Raw genomic sequence first — 21,451 nt, 5'->3', positions numbered from 1 at the left:
TAGAAGTCATTGCTTTAGAGAAGCCTTCCTCAACCCCTCTCTGCAGGTTAGATGTTCCCCTTATGCACTTCCTCTGTCACAGCACTTATCTCTGCACTGTCAGAGCTAATGGGCTAGCCAGTCTCCTTTATTACACCAAAAATTCTAGGGGTAAGAAATGGCCCATCTTTTCCAGCACTGCATCCCTTTGGGTGAATTATAAGAATTAAGGAGAGGTATAAGATCAGTAAACATTTCCCTAAAATTATATCAACAGGTGAGAAGACAGATACATATGTAGGCATGCTAAAATAGAAAAGAATGTTATTTGGAAGATGGCCTCAATCTTAGTGAAGAGATATTGCAAACCTTTTCTTCTATCTACCCAAGCCCCTTAATGAAGGGGAGAGTTGGATTAGGGTCATGGCAAAGGTAGGAAGAACATAAACTTTTTATAACCACTGTTTGAGGATAACAGCCCTATAATTTTTTAAAAACCACATTTTGGCCTTAACAGGATCAAATAATTTAATAATTTCCATTTAGCAACTATCTACAGAGAGCACAGTGCTTTGCAAGAACCCACACAAAATAGTTCAAAGTATTCAAAGATTAAAGAAACACAATTCCAGTCCTAAGGAGCCTATAATCCAATAAATACATACAGTGGAGTTATGTTACAGGTATAGTAGGGCTTTGAATTAAGAAAGGAAGAAGTCAAGGAATCATTAAAATGTTTCAAGCAGGGAAATGAGGTTACTGAGATTTGATTTTAGAAGATTAGGAGAAATTGCCCAGATGGTTTGAGTTGTGAGCGGAAGCTAAAGGCAGGTAGGCTAAATTTAAGATAATGCAATGATCTAGTCAGGAGGCAACTGGGGTATAAACCAGAGAGACGACGGTAGAAATGGAATGCAGTAGACACATTCAGTAGATCTAAGACAGCAGACTCTCAAGAAGCCTATTGCTTCCTTCTACTTTATACCTAAACAAATACAAGGCAAGGTGGTGTTGTCAAAGATGGTTTTGGTGGAGATGCTTATACACAGATTAGTTTACTTGTAACTGTGCACTTGTGGATGGATGCCTCTATTTGTTTTCATTCCAAAATGTCCTTCTTCAATTATCTCTAGAGCTTAAAGCAGCACACAACTAAATGAAAAGAATCTGAACTTAAAATGAAAAATCTAGATTCCAACCCCTGCACATTATTTTATCTTCTCATGTCTTAGAATTTTCATCTGTAAAATGAGTTACTCACTTGGTGGGTTTGCTATAAGAACAAGATATGATAAAATGAAAACTGCTAGAAATAAATAATTTACAATATTGACTGCCAATATTTTGACACCTTCATACTATCAGGTTGCCATCTGGACAGGAGAAACATTCATAATACATAAACAAGCATTTAGTAAGCATGGTCTTCTCACAATTGATTCCAGCTGTGTTTCTATGCAGATACAAAATGATACTCAGACTATACTATTAAACATTTATAAAGCAAAAGTAAAGTATAAGGACTAAAAACCCTTGTCATTAGAGTCCAACAATCCTGGGGTCTAAGGATAAATTAAATCTCTCTTACCCTTGATGTCCTGACCTGTACAATGGGAATGATAGTATAGCAACTTTAGAGGGCCACAGGATTACATGAAATCAAGCACAGTGGCTATAAATGGTCAGTAAATAGTAAATGATCAGTAAATATTAGCAGTGGGAACTACATAGTAAGAGTTACAATACATTGAACCAGCAGTCTTGTCATACTCAGAATATAAAGTAAACAACTATTCAGCACAGCATTTGTGAAATACGCAATTTTTTTTCTTTTGGTGTTTTGGGCTTGAACAATGTGTATTTAGGATAAAAATTATTAGGTATTGATGTAATTTTAATTTTTTATTTATTTTTATTTTTTAATGTTTATTTTTGAGAGAGAGAGCACACGCACACATGCATGTGTATGAGCAGGGGAGGGGCAGAGAAAGAGGGAGAGAGAGAATCCCAAGCAGGCTCTGTGCAGCACAGAGCCTGATGCCAGGCTTGATGCCAGGCTCACAACCGTGAGATCATGACCCGAGCTGAAATCAAGAGCCAGACACTTAACCAACTGAGTCACCCAGGCACCCCAGGTAGTGATGTAATTTTAAAACTCTAGTATGTGTGGGACACCTGGGTGGCTCAGTCAGTAAAGCGTCCAACTTCGGCTCAGGTCATGATCTCAGTTTGTGAGTTTGAGCCCTGCACTGGGCTCTGTGCTGGCAACTCAGAACCTGGAGCCTGTTTCAGATTGTGTCTCCCTCACTCTGTTGCTCCCCCACTTGCGTGCGCTCTCTCAAAAAATAAACATTAAAAATTTTTTTCTTTTAAATAAAATTTAGTGTTTGTATAATTCTTCTAGTTATAATATTTACCATGTATCTGCAGATAATTTTAATGTCAAGCATAACCTAGCCTCAATGATTTTACATATTAAGTAGAATATATATTTTAAAAATAATACAAGGGGCACCTGGGTGGCTCAGTCAGTTAAGCGTCTGACTTTGGCTCAGGTCATGATCTCATGGTTCATGGGTTCTAGCCCCGCTTTGGGCTCTGTGCTGACAGGCTCAGAGTCTGGAGCCTGCTTCAGATTCTGTGTCTCCTTCTCTCTCTGCCCCTCCCCCACTAGCACCCTGTGTGTGTCTCTCTCTCAAAACTAAACATTAAAAAAACTAAATAAAATAAAATCAGAATGGTGAGGATGTAGAGCAATTGAACTCATAACTTGCTTGTAGAAATATAAAATGGCACAATCACTTTGAAAAACACTTAAAATGGCACAATTAGTTTGAAAAAAAAAATACAATATCGGGGCACCTGGGTGGCTCAGTCAGTTGAGCGTCTGACTTCGGCTCAGGTCATGATCTCATGTTTTGGAAGTTTGAGTCCCGCATTGGGCTCTGTGCTGACAGCGCAGAGCCTGGAGTCTACTTCAAGTTCTGTGTGTCCGTCTCTCTCTGCCCCTCCCCCGCTCACGTGCGTGTGTGTGTGTGTGTGTGTGTGTGTGTGTGTGCGTGCGCGCGCGCGCACGCGCTCTCTCTCTCAAAAATAAACATTAAAAAATAATACGATATTGAAAATCTTCTCTAACAATTCTTTGGTAACTTTTTATTACTAATATTTTTCCAAGAATATCCATTTGTCAATGTGCTAGAGAAGGCTAGTTGTCCCTAGAGTCTGTTCTTTGTTTCTTCCATGGTTAATAAAGCTCTAAATCTTTAGCTGGGCATATTGCCACTTTAAGAATAAAGCTAGCTTTCTCCTCTAGGGTTTTGATGGTTTCCTGTCTCACATTAAGGTCTTTCACCCATTTTGAGTTTATTTTTGCATATGGTGTAAGAAAGTGGTCTAGTTTCATTCTTCTCCATGTTGCTGCCCAGTTCTCCCAGCACTATTTGTTGTTAGAGAGACTGTCTTTTTTCCACTGGATACTCTTTCCTGCTTTGTCAAAGATTAGTTCGCCATACATTTGTGGGTCCAATTCTGGGTTCTCTATTCTATTCCATTAGTCTATGTGTTTTTGTGCCAGTACCATACTGTCTTGATAATTACAGCTTTGTAATAGAGGCTAAAGTCCAGGATTGTGATGCCTCCCACTTTGGTTTCCTTCTTCAATGTTACTTTGACTATTTGGGGTCTTTTTTGGTTCCATACAAATTTTAGGATTGTTTGTTCTAGCTTTGAGAAGAATGCCAGTGCAATTTTGATTGGGATTGCATTGAATGCGTAGATTGCTTTGAGTAGTATTGACATTTTAACAATATTTATTCTTCCAATCCATGAGCATGGAATGTTTTTCCATTTCTTTGTGTCTTCCTCAATTTCCTTCATAAGCTTTCCACAGTTTTCAGTATACAGGTCTTTTATATCTTTCGTTAGGTTTATTCCTAGGTATTTTATGGTTCTTGGTGCAATTGTAAATGGGATCAGTTTCTTTAATTCTATTTCTGTTGCTTCATTATTGGTGTATAAAAATGCAACCCATTTCTGTACATTGATTTTGTACCCTGCAACTTTGCTGAATTCATGTATCAATTCTAGCAGACTTTTGGTGGAGTCTGCCAGGTTTTCCATGTAGAGTTGATTCATGTTGTCTGTGAAAAGTGAAAGTCTGACTTCTTCTTTGCCAATTTTGATGCCTTTTATTTCATTATATTGTCTGACAACCTCTTTGACCTCAGCCATAGCAATTTCTTACTCTACACATCTCCAAAGGCAAGGGAATTAAAAACAAAAATGAACTATTCGGACCTCATCAAGATACAAAAGCTTCTGCACTGTGAAGGAAACAATCAACAAAACTAAAAGGCAACCGACGGAATGGGAAAAGATATTTGCAAATGACAAATTGGATAAAGGGCTAGTATCCAAATCTATAAAGAACTCCCCAAACTCCACACCCAAAAAACAATCCAGTGAAAAAATGGGAAGAAGACATGAATAGACACTTTTCTAAAGAAGACATCCAGATGGCCAACAGACACACGAAATGATGCTCAATGTCACTCATCATCAGGGAAATACCAATCAAAGCCACACTGAGATACCACCTCACACCAGTCAGAGTGGCTAAAATGAACAAATCAGGAGATTATAGATGCTGGCGAGGATGTGGAGAAACGGGAACCCTCTTGCACTGTGGGTGGGAATGCAAACTGGTACAGCTGCTCTGGAAAACAGTGTGGAGGTTCCTCAAAAAATTAAAAATAAAATTACCCTATGACTCAGCAAAAGCACTATTAGGAATTTACCTAAGGGATACAGGAGTGCTGATGCATAGGGGCACATGTACCCCAATGTTCATAAGCAGCGCTTTCAACATAGGCAAATTATGGAAAGAGCCTAAATGTCCATCAACTGATGAATGGGTAAAGAAGATGTGGTTTATATATACAACGGAATACTACTTGGCAATGAGAATGAAATCCTGCCATTTGCAACAACATGGATGGAACTGGAGGGTATTATGTTAAGTGAAATAAGTCTGAGAAAGACAGATCCATATGTTTTCACTCATATGTGGATCTTGAGAAATTTAACGTAAGACCATGGGGGAAGGGAAGGGGGAAAAAGTTACAAACAGAGAGGGAGGGAGGCAAACCATAAGAGACTCTTAAATACACAGAACAAATTGAGGGTTGATGTGGGGTGGGGCAGAGGAGAAAGTGGGTGATGGGCATTGAGGAGGGCACTTGTTGGGATGAACACTGAGTGTTGTATGGAAGCCAATTTGACAATAAATTATATTTTAAAAAAAAAGAATAAAGCAATATTATCCAGTTTTCCTTGCATCTAGGTGTGACCAAGTTAGTAAGCTTTGGCCAGTGCAATTATAAAAGGAAATGGAGTATGCACAGTAAATGTCACTAAAATGAGGAAGCATATGTTCATTCTCCTTGTAAATTCTTCCACTGTCTGGAATGTGGATGTGATTCCAGAACTGGAACAGCCAGCCATCTTGGGCATCGGTCTTAAGAGACTGAAGCCTCATCTTGAAGTTACTGGAAAAATATCCAAGGACTTTGGGTACCTGATTATATGGAGCTTCTAAATCAGTATCAGACTGCCTTCCTTTATATAAGAGAGAAAGAACCTGTCCTGTATAAGAAATCTATTGGGTTTTCTGTCATTGGCAACCTAATCTAATTCAAGCCTAAAAATATAGACAAAATGAAAGCCAAATTTTAAGTTCACTTATTTTCTTAATAAGTTTGTTCCCAATTTACACATGCCTAGTCTTTTTATATCTCTTTTTGATCATATTCCCACTGTGGACTTCTGGATTCCTGTAGACATTACCTTTGATTCGTTTCCATGGTGCTAAAGGAGGGAGACAGAAGGGGTGAGTTCATTCACTTGCTTCACCACTGTCATAATTCATATCATACTCCTAATCTATCCTTTAATCTACCCCTTTAGGGTCCATTTTGCTCTTTATCCTAGAAGCTCAACTCCGTAACTGTCCTCAAAAATAGCATTCATTTGTTTATAATTCCCTCAACAGATTTTTGAGTGCTGTGTGCTAGGCATTCTGTTAGGTAATAAAACAGATCCTTACTTCAGAGAACTATGTTAGGCAATATTTTTAAATGAAGATTGAATTATGTTCTATTATTTGTGTACTACACATCTGTGGTCCCAAATTTTCCTGACAGATCAAAATGAAAGATAAATGAATGTAAAAGATTGAGAGAAAGCTGGATATATGGAGAGGAAGCAGGGACTCAGGAGGTGTGGAGAAGGACTCTCAGAGACAAAGGCAAAGGCATAACTAGCAAAGGAAGAAGGAGGGAGAACAGAAAGAAACATACATTCATTGAATTTTACTGGGCTTCATATACCATCACAACCTCTTTCATGTATTAATGATTAATAGGGACAAGCTTATTGTTAGACGTCTGGAACTTCTAGAACATAGCAACTGCCCTCATTATTATATCTGCCTTTTGCAATGCTAAAAGCAAAGACCTTCAGAAACCCTCAAAAGGCTCCTATTATTTCCCAATTTTAGCCCCCATTCAGGACTTCTACCCCATCCTACCTCTCATTGGAATCTTCTACCAGTGTCTCCTGAGGGAAGAGGTGGTTTGGAAGAGAGGAGGAGTGTAGTTGAAATCCCCAGTTAAAATTTGAGTTGTTTAATGATCTCATGGAAACACTGCTATAATAGAATGCAAACATCATTTATGCTACCAAATCTATAGTTCAGCAACCTTATGTGGTTAAAATTGGCTTTTATGGGTTGTCTCTAAGATTTACCAGAGTGAGAAAATAAGTTCAAAGTTTCCCATCAAGATTAATTTAAACTTTGGACTGTAGTCCCTTAATGAGACACAGAAAATCTGAAGACCATTCTTTGTCTCAAATATGAAGACAGTACCACTGCTGTTAGACACATGGCCCCAGAAGAATGAAAACAAAAACAAACAAAATACAAGCAACTCAGCATCTTATATTGGGATTTGGTGCTTTTTGTTTGTCATTGTTGTTTTTCTCTTAGGTGAGGGAAAGTGTATTTATTACATATTACTAAAGCAGTTTGACTATGACCTTTAGTTCTTCATACTCTATAATATGACATTATGAATTTTTTTTTCTTAGATTGTGGTTTTAACACATCACAAGTAGTTTCTTTTCCTGTTAACTTTCAGACAACTCTGTTTAATCTTGAGCTAAATACCTGGAGGAAGTGCTACCACAATTTTAGCTTTCTTGTTTCCAGTTGAGCAATATTATTCTCAGCTTTTCTCCAGTAGGGAAGTATCATATGTTTGCTTACAGTTCTCTTTCTAACAAAAGATAAATGCTCTTAAAAAATAATCATAGCAAGCGACACCCCGGTGGATCAGTCAGTAGAGCATGCGACTCTTTGTTTCGGGGTCGTTGAGTTCAAGCCCCACGCTGGAGTGGAGTTTATTTAATAAAAAAATCATAGTAAAATAATAAGACAATTACAAATAAATTGTAATTTATTTGTAACAATTATTTGTAACAAGACAGATAAAAAGAGGAACACTACCCCATCAGTACTAGAAAAAAGGCTTACAGGATGCTTAAAAACTTTCTTTGGTTTTTGTTCAGCACCTGAGTCCAGAGACTCTTACTGATCACAGTCCCTTTTCTTTTTCAACAAGGTCCCTGACCATAACGTGCAGCCAAAATGTAAATAATTGTTATATTCCTGATATGGCATAAAAAAGCATGAAAACATTCTAGGCAGTAAATACAATCTTCCCCTCCCCAGTGGACCGTAAGTCCAGAAAAACAAGTTACTTCATTTATGAACCATGCTATTTAAGATTCTGTGATGCAACAATATTGAACTACTATTTTCTACAAAAACATATTCTTTCAATCAAAATCTTAGCTCAAATGTTGTACAAGAAAATCCTAAAAATCTAGGTTTTTTTCTCTTATTCTTTCAAATCGGACTTAAGGCACATAAAAAAAGTATGTTTTTATTTCACATAGTAAAATCACTAGGCCCTAAAACTATAATTCTCTACCAATTAGTATCTTTTCATAGCAATAGTTATGGCAATCTTAATTCATGGGGATGACTCTGAAATACAGCAAAGTGTTAAAACTCCTCAGATAAAACAGTGCAATTATATTCATCATCTAGTTCATACTTGATGTAATAATCATAGAATTTCAGAGCTAAAATAATTATAAAATAAACTGAGTAAAGCTAGGATGGGAATTTGGAGAGTGTCTAAGTGGCAATGTTCTCATTCTATAGATGAAGAAACTAAGAACTAAAGGTTAAATAGTTTTTTTTATGTATTATCATATTTTTTAAGAAACTTGGAAATTTGTGTGTAAAATCAGGGCTGCCTCCAGGATTTGGTAGAGTAAGTGGCTGCTTATTTGATGTAAATTTAGAAATGCTATTTTAAAAAAACATACAAAAACTTGTCATCCAAGTTCTTCCTCGGAGATGAAAATGGTAAAAAGATACATAGTTGTATTTCTTTTACATATTTGAGGTGTAAATAGGGTCTATAATTTAATAATCTGATTAATTCTATTATTTCCTGTTAAGATGCAAACACTCAGCAAAAGAGAAAGCTCACTGAACTATATATAATGGATTCAAACCTCACATAGGCATGTGAGGCTAAAATCATGCAGATAAAATTATCCCTGAAAATCTCTTTGGAAGGTACCAGACTGGAGGCTGATAAGCCATTTCTTAGTAAGTCCAAAGTAGACATTTAGTCCTCCAGTATTAGAACAAATGACTGTTTATTTTGTTCAGCACTAGTTGGAGTCATTGGCTTGTATTTAGGTGCCTTGTGTAAAAAAGCATATGTCTTTAACATGTGAAATACCCTCAGAATGGTGAGATGCTCACTCTATGAGAAGCAAGGAGTAACTCAGACCAATGGAGAACACTACAGTTTCTGTTTCTTATTTCACACTCAGTTGGTATATATTCATTGAGTAGGATGTCAGGCAGAATTGCCCATGATATTTACATTAAAAACATTTTCTGCCTCACATTTAAAAATTTTTGATGAGCAATAATAGTTGTATTTGTGTAAGTTAAATATATGAGTGATGTTAACTCCATTGTAGGGTCAGTTCCTTCCTTAAAAGTAGGTTTTGACGTGCATCTTTTCTGACCACAATGCAATGAAACGAGGAGTCAAAAACAAGAAAATATCTGGAAAGACCACAAATACAGGAAGGTTAAATAACATGCTACTAAACAATGAATGGGTCAACCAGGAAACAAAATAAGAAATAAAAAAGTACATGGAAACAAATGAAAATGAAAACACAATAGTTCAAAACCATTGGGACATAGCAAAAGCAGTTCTAAGAGGGAAGTTTATAGCAATACAGGTCTACCTAAAGAAACAAGAAAAATCTCAAACAACCCAACCTTGCACCTAAAGGAGTTAGATAAAGAATGACAAACAAAAGCTAAAATCAGAAGGAGGAAGGAAAGAATAAAGATTAGAGCAGAAATAAATGATATAGAAACTAAAAAAAAACAAAAACAAAAACAAAACACAAAATAATACAACAGATCAATAAAACCAGGAGTTGGTTCTTTGAAAAAATTAATAAAATTGACAAACCTCTAGCCAGACTTATCAAGAAAAAAGAGAAAGGACCCAAAGAAACCAAATCACAAGTGAGGAGAAATAACAGCAAACACCACAGAAATACAAACAATTATAGCAGATTATTATGAAAAACTATATCCCAACAAATTGGACAACCTGGAGGAAATGGATAAATCCCAGAAACATATAACCTACCAAAACTGAAACAGGAAAAATAAAAAATTTGAACAGACGTATTACCAGCAAAGAAATTGAATCAGTAATCAAAAAACCTCAAGAAACAAAAGTCCAGGACCAGATGGCTTCACAGGCAAATTCTACCAAATATTTAAAGAAGAGTTAATACCTATTCTTCTCAAACTATTCCAAAAAATAAAAAAGGAAGGAAAACTTCCAAATTCATTCTACGAAGCCAGTATCACCTTGATACCAAACCAGGTAAAGACACCACAAAAAACCAGAACTACAGGCCAATATTTCTTATGAACATAGATGCAAAAATCCTCAATAAAATACTAGCAAACCCAATCCAACAATACATTTAAAAAGTCATTCACCCCATCAAGTGGGATTTATTCCTGGGTTGCAAAATTGTTCGATATTTCTCAAATCAATCAACATGATACATCACATGACTAAGAAAGGATAAGAACCATGTAATCATTTCAACAGATGGAAAAAAAGCATTTGACAAAGTACAATACCTGTTCATGATAAAAACCTTCAACAAAGTAGGTTTAGAGGGAACATATCTCAACATAATAAAATCAATCTATGAAAAACCCATCCTCAATGGGGAAAAACTGAGAGGAACAAGACAAGGATGTCCACTTTCACCATTTTTATTCAACATAGTACTGCAAGTCCTAGCCACAGCAATTAGACAACAAAATGAAAGGCATCCAAATTGGTAAGAAAGAAACTAAAACTTTCACTATTTGAAGATGACATGATACTATATAGAGAAAACCCTAAAGATTCCATCAAAAAACTGCCAGAACTGATACATGAATTCAGTAACGTTGCAGGATATATAAACAATCTACAGAAATGTGTTGTATTTCTATACACCAATAATGAGGCAGCAGAAAGAGAAATTAAGAAAACAATCCCATTTACAATTGCACCAAAAACAATAAAATACCTAGGATTCAACTTAACTAAGGAGGTGAAAGACCTGTACTCTGAAAACAATAAAACATTGATGAAAGAAATTGAACAAAAGCAAAAATAAACTATTGGGACTTCATCAAAATAAAAAGCTGCTGCACAGCAAAAGCAACAATCAACAAAACTAAAAGGCAACCTATTGAATGGGAGAAGATATTTATTTGCAAGTGACATATCTGATAAAGGGTTAGTATCCATAATATATAAAAATTTTATAAAACCCAAAACCCAATTAAAAAATGGGCAGAAAACATGAATAGATATTTCTCCAAAGAAGATATCCAGATGGCCAAGAAACATCACACAAAGATGCTCATCATCACTTATCATCAGGGAAATGCAAATCAAATCAAAACCACAATGAGGTATCACTTTACACCTGTCAGAATGACTAAGATCTGTAACACAAGAAACAACAAGTGTTGGTGAATAAAGGTAGAGAAAGGGGAACACTCTTGCACTGTTGGTGGGAATGCAAACTGGTGCAGCCACTCTGGAGAACAGTATACAGGGTCCTCAAAAAATTTGAAATAGAAATACTGTATGATCCAGCAATCACACTACTGGGTATTTTTCCAAAGAATACAAAAACACTACTTCAAAGGGATCATGGACCAGCATTATCTACAATAGCCAAGAAAAGGAAGCAGCCTAAGGATCTATCAAATGATGAATGGATAGAAAAGATGTGGTGTATACATACAATGAATATTACTCAGGCATAAAGCAGAAGAAAATCTTGCCATTCTCAACGACATGGATGAAGCTAGAGAGTATTATGCTAAGTGAAATAAATCAGTCAGAGAAAGACAAATACCATATGATTTCACTCATATATGGAATTTAAGAAACAAAACAAATAAGCAAAGGGAGTGGGGAGAGAGAGAGAGGCAAACCAAGACAGACTCTTACTAATAGAGAAGAAGCAGATGTTACCAGAGGGGAGGTGGGTGGAGGGATTGGTAAAGTAGGTGATGGGGATTAAGGAGTGCACTTGTCATGATAAGTGTTGGGTGAATAAAATTTAAAAAAAAGTTAAAAAGTTTATTAAAAAGTAGGGTTTGATGGCATATTAGGGCAGAAGGAAAAGGAATATAATCTGAGAGCAAGGAAGGATTCCACAGTGGGGGTGGGGAAAAACCATGGCCAAAGATGCCTACTTCACAAATTTACTTAGAGTATAGATATGCGTATGTTGCATAAAACCTATAAGTCTTAATAGCTTATTAACCTAACATCCCACATTCTCAAACATGAAAGATAACCAAGTTTACTGTAATTTCCCTTCACGTTTGCAAATAGTAACGATTAGTGTCAAAGTGTCATCTTTATATTTTACTTCAGTTCAAGATGAGGTCCAATTTACAGTAACTTGGAAGCAAGAACATCCAATTGCAAACCACAGAGCTATCTCATAAACTTTTCTTATTCAGTACTGCCAGCAAATGCCAGCTATGTTCATCTTGATCAGTACTGCTAGAGTACCTCAAGTGGCGAGAGCATAGTCCTTTGTCTAGTCTTAAAAATCCTCAGACACCAAATTATATAAAGACAATTTACACCTACAGATTCCAAACTGGTTGACCATAAAGCAAAATAAAGTTAGAAATGGGAACAAGTATTTTCACAAATTTACAAACTAAGTTTCTATTAAGAGATGTTTTGGCTACAAGTTCAGTTTTTCAAAAACTGTTGATATTTCTTTTTTTTTTTTTTCCTAACTATGGTCTTGTTCATGAAGAAAAGAAGTCAAGTGAATTATTATGGGTTAAAATCTGAAAAGAAGGCAGGGATGGGAGAGAAGAGAAGGCACAGTTGAAGGGGGTTATTTCATGGCCACACACTGCACCACAGTTGTAGCTGGGTTTTCACAAATGTGTGTATATACCATCAGTCCGAAGGAGGACTATGAGAGAATATGGATGGCTGAGCTCACTTAGGAACCATGACTGGGAAAACAACTAACTGAAAACACATGGCCTATTGATACCAAGTATTATCTTTAGCATGTATAAACTTCAGTCATGGGATTAGAGATTATTACTTGAATTGCTGGTCCTCAGCCATAGCACTAATGAAAGTTATTTAAGCAATAACAATAACAACAAACAACTTCCTCTTTTTTTCACAAAAGAAATAATTCAGTTTGGCAGGTCTCCTCTCATTCATATAGGATATCGCTTTTTGTTATACTTAAACATGCTTCTTTAGGCACAAAAGTAGCAGGTTGAAGGTTTTTAAGGCAGTGAGGGGTATTGAAAAAGGATGAAAGGGTTGTACTTGATGTTTAGGCTTTTGATTTCTCCGCCAGCTTAGTTGTTAAATGTGGGAAAGTTATTAGGAATTTTTCAATTTAGTCATGCCACTCTATTCTTTGTGTAAATATTTGTCCAAGGACTCATGGGGAAACTGTAGCAAATTACATCAGGTGTAACTTATTATGATTAAATTAAAACAGGAGACCTTGGTATCACTTCCTTGATTTTGACTTCTTAAAAACAAAATTTTAACATTTATAAGATAAACTATATACATTTTTAAATAACATATCCTCACTTGGCAAAGTGTGCATCATTTTAAGCTAAAACATAAAAATAGCAGACAACATTTTACCATTTCTTCTTTCTAAGAGCAACTCAGCATTAACCTGTACAAATACTTGGGCCATTAACAAGTAATCATTGAGCCAAAGGAGGGATTTTTTAACTTTTTTAAAATGTTTATTTATTATTGAGAGACAGAGCATGAACAGGAGAGGGGTAGAGAGAGGGAGACACAGAATTGGAAGCAGGCTCCAGGCTCTGAGCTGTCAGCACAGAGCCTGACGCGGGGCTTGAACTCACAAACTGCAAGATCATGACCTGAGCTGAAGTCGGACACTTAACCGACTGAGCCACCCAGGCGCCCCCCAAAGGAGGGATTTTGAGGGCAATGAATAAGTGATAGAAGTTTCCAGAACATAGAATCAAAGTTCAATTACAAAAATTCCTCACGTCATGAGAAAACAATAGGGCCCATAATTAATATGTGAATAATAGATTTTAATAATGTAGCAATGATCAGCTTAGAATTGATTATGTCGCTAAGAATCCTGGGATCTCTCCTTTCCTAAGCCATGTCATAATTCCTGAAATGTTTCAAAGTTTCATAGCAAAATATTCCAACATAGCATTGAGAAATAATATTTTAAATAACAGCAGTAAGAAAAAGGCATTAGATCGAGTAAGGCTAATCAAATTAATAGAGTCTAGCATATAATTTTCCATATATTTAAAATCCTCATACTCAAGAGCTTATGCAAACCATTTAGCATACTGAAGATCGAATATATGAATGCTTAGAAAGGTAAATACATAAATATATCTAATTTGGCTTAAGTACCACAGAAAAATGGGACGATTTCTGGTGCATAAGGTATATCTTATTAAATACACATACCAGATAGGAAATCTACCACAAATTATATATCTGTAAGTATTTGAACTCAGTATGCCTGTGTCTTCCTACCACAAAAGTTAAAACAATATAGAAACTATAAATTTAGACCCATCTGGAAAGGATTTTTTTCTAAGAATGTTTTAGATCAATTATTATACATGAGAAATATAAAAGCCTATTCTCTCTAGCCAAAGGATAAGGAAACAGACACCCTAGCAAGACAGAAGGCTTTTTTTTTTTTTAAATTTTTTTTTTTCAACGTTTATTTATTTTTGGGACAGCGAGAGACAGAGCATGAACGGGGGAGGGACAGAGAGAGAGGGAGACACAGAATCGGAAACAGGCTCCAGGCTCTGAGCCATCAGCCCAGAGCCTGACGCGGGGCTCGAACTCCCGGACCGCGAGATCGTGACCTGGCTGAAGTCGGACGCTTAACCGACTGCACCACCCAGGCGCCCCAAGACAGAAGGCTTTTAAACAATAGCCACTCTACTATAAACACTAACACCACCACCACCACCACCACCACCACCACCACCACCACCACCACACAACAGTAACAAAACTATGGCCTAACTCCTACTCACACCAGCAAAGACTAAGTGGGAAGATTAATCTTTTACCCTCACCAGGCTGTAACAAGGTATCCCCTGCCAGGATACTGTCAGAGAATGTCGAGTTTTCAAAAAAAAAAAAAACTGGAATTTTCATCCCCACTGAACAGTAATGCTCCTCACTATATCCCACAACTGGCAATGTCAGCAGAGGAGACCTCATGGGGAACCTAGATATCCATTCACACCACAAGAAATGAACATCCCTCCTTCTCTGCTAGGGTAGGGTCAGAGGAGGCCTAGAGGAAAGTCAGGACTCTCAACATAGCCCAGTGGTCATGAGGTTACCCCTACCTTGTTGTGCCATGGGAGCAGTAACAAGGCAATCCTACTGTTTCCAGCCAGGAAGGTATCATTGGAGATCTGGTGGAGAGCTGGAACTTGTACCTTTTCCCACGAGTAAGAAAGAGGTCCCCTTGGCCCTCTGCTTGGGTGTTGATGGAGGCCAACTGGGGACTCTGGATTTCTACTTCCACCATGGAGGGGAAGCAGTGCCTGCTCTTTCCCTTTCTGGAGAAATTTTAGCCAAAACCAACTAAAATGGGATATTAAAGCAAGATGAACCTACAGCTGTTTTATACTTAGTGACGAAAGACTGTCTTTCCCCTAAGACTGGAAACAAGGCAAGTATATCTACTGTCATCACTCCTACTTAGCATAGTACTAGACATTCTAGTCAATATGATAATGTAAGAAATAAATGAAATAAAAGGCATAAAGATCATAAAGGAAAAAATAAAACTGTTCCTATTTGCAGATGCCATGATTGTCTATACAGAAAATCACAAGGAATCTACAAAAAAAATCCTCTTAGAATAATTTTTTTTTTTTAAGTCTCAGGTAACTTTAATGAAAGCATCCGCAGTTCTTGCCCCCATGGTGGTATATGGATGGCTAAGCTCAAAACAGAAATGCAGCTGCTGAGACCAGTCACCGTGCTGAGGCAGTTGAGCTTAATGCTCCAGATTCAGGGGCCAAGGCAGGAAAGTATCACTTCTCATGGCAAAGTCCAGCAGCCAGGCCTCGTAGAAGGTCATGTCCGGGCTCTAGGCTTTTACTGGCCTTAGGCTTGCTTTACCACCCCACAGACCCATGTGTGAGATGGGATGACAGAGGCAGCCAGGGATCCAAAGTGACCATAGCCACTGTGGCCCGGCGAAGGAGCACTTTTAGAGCTACACATGAAGGAGTAGTCATTCCATCATTAAAGGTCAGCAAGGTTGCAGGACATAAGGTTAATATACAAAAGTCAATTGCTTTCCTATATACCAGCAATAAACTACTGAAATTTGAAATAAAAAAAATTACACCAGCACAGGAAAAATAAAATACTTAGGTATAAATCTAACAAAATACATATGGGATCTATACGCTTAAAACTACAAAATTCTGATTAAAAAAAAAAAAGATCTAAATAAATGGAGAAATACTCCATGTTCATGGATTAGAAGATTCAATATAGGATCCAATAAAAATCCTGGCAAGCTGTTTTGTAGATATAAACAAACTGATTCTGGGGCACCTGGGTGGCTCAGTTGGTTGAGCATCCGCCTTCGGCTCAGGTCATAATCTCGCGGTCTGTGAGTTCGAGCCCCGTGTCAGGCTCTGTGCTGACAACTCAGAGCCTGGAGCCTGCTTCGGATTCTGTGTCTCCCTCTCTCTCTGCCCCTCCCCCACTCATGCTCTGTCAAAAATTAATAAACATTAAAAAAATAAACTGATTCTAAAGTTTATATAAAAAGGCAAAAGACCTAGAATAGCCAAAAGAATGGTGAAGAACAGTCACACTACCTGAGTTTAAGACTTACTATAAAGCTACAGTAATCAAGACAGCATGGTATTAGTAAAAGAATAGACACGTATTTCCATGGAACACAGCAGAGAACTCAGAAATAGACCCATACAAATAGTCAACTGATCACTGATTGACAAAGGATCAAAGGTAATAAGGATAATCTTTTCAACAAATGATGCTGAAACAATTGGACATCTGCATGCTAAAAAGAAAAAAAAAAGAAAGAAGAAAAAAGAACTTAGACACAGACCTTACAGCTTTCACAAAAATTAACTCAAAATATTCTTGTTTTTAAATTTAGGATCACAGACCTAAATGTAACACAGACAGCCATAAAAAATTTTATAAGAAAACAGAATATCTAGATGACTTTTAATTTGGCGATGACTTTTTAGATACAACACCAAAAGTATAATGTATTATAAAAATTGATAAGTTGGTCTTTATTAAAATTAAAACCTTCTGTTTTGTGGCGGAAACTTAAGAAATGAAAAGACAAGCCACAGAATGGTAGAAAATATTTGCAAATCACTTATTTGAGAAAAGATTTGTATGTAAAATATATTTTAAAAAACCTTTTAACACTCAACAATAAGAAAACAACCCAATTAAAAAGTGGACAGAATACATAAACATATACCTTACCAAGGAAAATATAGACATGGCAAAAAGCACGTGAAAAAAATCATTTGTCATTAGAGAATTACAAATTAAAATGACAATGAAGTATCATCAAATATCTATTAGAAAAACTAAAAATTTAAAAAATTGACAAATGCTGGTGAGGATGTAGAAATAAGAACTCTCATTCATTGTTAGGGGAATGCAAAATGTACAGCTACTTTGGAAGACAGTTTCCTAATTTCTTACAAAGCTAAAAATAATCTGGCCATACAATCCAGTAATCATGTTCATATGTTTTTACGCAACTATTCTGAAAACCTGCGCATGAATGTTTATAGCAGCTTTATCCTTAATTGCCAAACACTGGAAGCAACCAAAATGTCCTTCAATAGTGAATGAATAAACAAACTATGATACAAATACCAATGGAATATTAAGTGATAAAAAGAAAGAAGCTATCCAGTCATAAAAGGGCATGGATGAACCTTAAATGTGAATTGCCAACTGAAAAGAACCAGTATGAAATGGCTACCTTCTACATGTATGATTCTACTTATGTGGCATTCTAGAAAAGGCAAAACCATAGAGATAATACAAAGATCAGTGGCTGCCACAAGTTTGGAGGAAGATGGGAGGGTTGAATAGGTTGAAGTACAGGGAATTTCTTAGGTGGTAAAATTATTCTGTACAGTACTGAAATGATAGATATATACGACATTATGCATTTGGGAAAACTCAAAGAACATTACAGCATAGAAGTAAAACTTAACACAAATTAAAAAAAAAAAAACCCATTTAGAAGGTTGGGGGAATCCCAGGAAGCAATGCAGACTGTGAAAAGATAACCTAACTGAATTAACAAATGCATGAAACAATTTTACTGACAGGGGTAGAGGAAAAATGTGTTGACCTAAGCCACTTTGAAAGTGAGTAGAGTCTGTAAGACTAAAACAAAAGGAAATGCATGTAAGAACTATGCTCTCATTGATGAAGTTGTTTCTCATGGGCATATGGGTTAACAATTCTATACTGCTATACATTTATGATGAAAGCAAGTAAGTGGATGGTGGATGATATGAGCCAGATATCTCCTGTTGGAGTGGGAATTTACAGATAAGAGGAGGAATATAAAATGATCCTTGTGGTAATAGAGTTAGAGATATCATTCAGAGTCATGCTTAGCTTACATAGAGATGGTTACATATACAATATTTATAGATATATGCATATATATTGGTTTCTACATATATATTTCCTTGCTTTGTCTGCTAAGAGGGCCTCAAATCAATGAATGACACTCTACTAGCAAAAAAGCACACCTAGTTGATGTCTCTCTAGTCATTTTGGTAGTCTAAAGCTCATTCTTAAGTAGATTCTACAGAAGTGTACATAGGAAATAAATTCTCTGAGCTCATACATATTGATAACTTAATTGTTTTTACCTTAAACTTAGAAAATTCTTGGCTCACACTTTAAGTATCTTAAAAATGTTGCTCTGTTTTCTTTTGGTATTGCTGTTGAAAAATCTAATGCTGATCTAATTTTCCCTTATAAGTTAGTATGACTATGTCTTGGTAATGGTTGTTCTGGGTCAACGTTTTTAGGCCACACAGTATATTCTTTAAACATACAGTTTTTTAATGTCAGAAAGTTTTCTTGAACTGCGGTTTTTTAGCATTCGTTCTGTTCACTTGCTCTAATTTTTTCTTCATTGCTTTCTATTCATCTGTATGTTGGATATTCTCTGCCTATCCTTAATATGTCACTTCTCACAAATCCTTTCCATTTTTTTGCCATTTTTCTTCAAGAAAAATTTTTTTAAGGTTTATTCATTTTTCAGAGACAGACAGAGACAGAACATGAGGCGGGGAGGGGCAGAGAGAGAGGGAGACACAGAATCTGAAGCAGGCTTCAGGCTCTGAGCTGTCAGCACAGAGCCCGACATGAGGCTTGAACCCACAGACCGTGAGATCATGACCTGAGCTGACGTCAGATGCCTAACTGACTGAGCCACGCAGGCACCCCTTGCCATTTCTTGTCTATCCTTTTCTTATTATTTTAAAAAGAGTTTTAATGTTTTATTCATGTTTTGAAACACAGTGTGAGCCAGGGAGGGGCAGAGAGAGAGGGAGACACAGAATCTGAAGCAGGCTCCTCGCTGTCAATGCAGAGCCTGATGTGGGGCTCGAACTCACCAACTGTGAGATCATGACCTGCGTCATAGCTGGACACTTAACCAACTGAGCCACCTACGTGCCCCTCTAGCCTTTAAAAAAAACACAAAGTTTATTTATTTATTTTGAGAGAGATAGAACGAGTGGAGGAGGGACAGAATCCCAAGCAGGCTCCGTGCTGTCAGTGCAGAGCCTGACACGGGGCTGGATCTCACAAACCATGAGATCATGACCTGAGCCAAAATCAAGAGACAGATAGACACTTAACCAACTGAGCCACCCAGGCACCCTTCTTTTCTATTCTTAAAGGTTTCTTCTTTTCTTCCTTCAATTTTTCTTATGGCATTATTTATTTGGATTTGTGTTCCTTCTAGTTTAATTCATTTCTTGTTATTTTTTCTTTTACTTCCAATTATTTGCAGAGTTATGTTACCTCACTTCTGAATTTCTCTAATTCTGATTTTTGTTGTTCATTTGTTAAATCATTTTCTTACTGTATTTTAACTTATTTAAAATAGGTTACAGTATTTGACTAGTCTTTCAAACATGCTTTCATTTTCTGTAGGTATTATTCAATTTTTATTTTTTTCTTATAATAGCATATTGCTCATTTTTATGTGAAATTTGCTTTCTTGAACTTTTTGAATGAGATTGGGTCAGCATAGATTTTCTAACTTCACAGAATTCCCTCCTCTGTTGTTTTTGTGTAGTGTTCAAAACTAAAGCAGTTTGCTTTCAGCAAGTGTTTGGGCTCCATTCTCTTCTGCCATAGACTTTCTTTTCCTTTCAACTATATTGCTCCTATTCTACTCATTTCTATTCCACCCCCAGCAACTGTTCCTTAATAATAAGACCCTGTCCTAGAAAGAGGCCACAGAAATGTGGGTTTTAAGAGTTCATAAAAGCTGTACCACTCCAGCCTTTTTGGTTCTTATGGTGGATATTTTGCACTTACCTGTTTTTGGAATGAGCAAAATTCCTCCCAGTGTCAGCCAGTGTTTGCAACTTGGCCAGCTGTATTTTCCAATAAATATCTGTTGGCTAGTTCAGGGTTTTCCTCTTCTTGGGTCTTTCAGATACTGCCCCATTGTTTCTTTCTTTTACTTCCATCCCAAGAACTGATACCATAAAGGTCTTGTCTTACTTCATTTCTTTCACAATTGACAATGTTGACCAATTTTTTCTAAAGTCTCTCCTCCCTTACTATCCTGAAAGATCCTCTTTCAAGTTTCATCCTCTGTTTCTTGCTACTCAATATCAATCTCCTTTATGGATTCTTTTTCCTCCACTGTTTTCTTGTAATAGATGTTATAGTAGATGTGTTACATCTATCCTCAGCCGCCTTATTATGTATCTTGTCCCTGGTGATCTCACTCTTGCATAACTTCAACAATGAATGCTGATCAAGGCTATAATTACATCTTAGTCCTTTCTCCTGAATTTGAGACCCACTTTTCTAGCTACCTAATATATTTCACCTTGCTATCCCACAGCCATCTGAAATCTAACATATTAAATGCCAAACTCATCACCTTTCTCCCACTCATGCCGCTACAGTATTATTTGTTTTATTCTCTCCATGAAGGCGTCATTGTACATCTGGTTGTCCAATTGCAAAAACCTCCAAGTCCTTATCTAGGCCTCGAGGTCTCCTTTACTAATCTCTTGCCAAGTTCTAAATACTCCACAACTGAAAAACTGTCAACTCTACTCTCTTACCCTCAACCTGAACCCCATCATTGGGGTCCCTGTCTGTGTCTCTCCTGGATTATAACAGCAGCCTCTTTTCTTCACAATCTTTCTAAATTGCAGAGCTATGATATTGCAGTTCTTCATAGGCTCCCCTTAACTTTCAAAATAACATCCAGATTCTTCATATGGCACACAATTCCCATCTAGATCTTGTCTCTGCCTGCCTCTCCATTCATACTGAGTACAACCTACAGCTTCTCAGACATGGCAACTCTCACAATCCTGTGCTTTTGTGCATGCTGATTTCTCTGACTGGAGCCCCCTATCTTCTACCTCTTTAAC

The 21,451-nt window shown here is 36.8% G+C and overlaps 1 protein-coding gene across 1 annotated transcript in view; it reads right to left on the bottom strand.

Moving 5' to 3' along the window:
• The window catches only part of SESN1 (sestrin 1), a 114,308-nt gene that overhangs the window by 41,538 nt on the left and 51,319 nt on the right, over positions 1–21,451 (bottom strand). The gene's annotated exons all lie outside the window — the stretch shown is intronic.

The sequence above is a fragment of the Acinonyx jubatus genome, chromosome B2, assembly GCF_027475565.1.
Source record: "Acinonyx jubatus isolate Ajub_Pintada_27869175 chromosome B2, VMU_Ajub_asm_v1.0, whole genome shotgun sequence".
NCBI classification, from domain to species: Eukaryota; Metazoa; Chordata; class Mammalia; order Carnivora; family Felidae; genus Acinonyx; species Acinonyx jubatus.
This window is presented reverse-complemented; position numbering and strand designations above follow the sequence as displayed.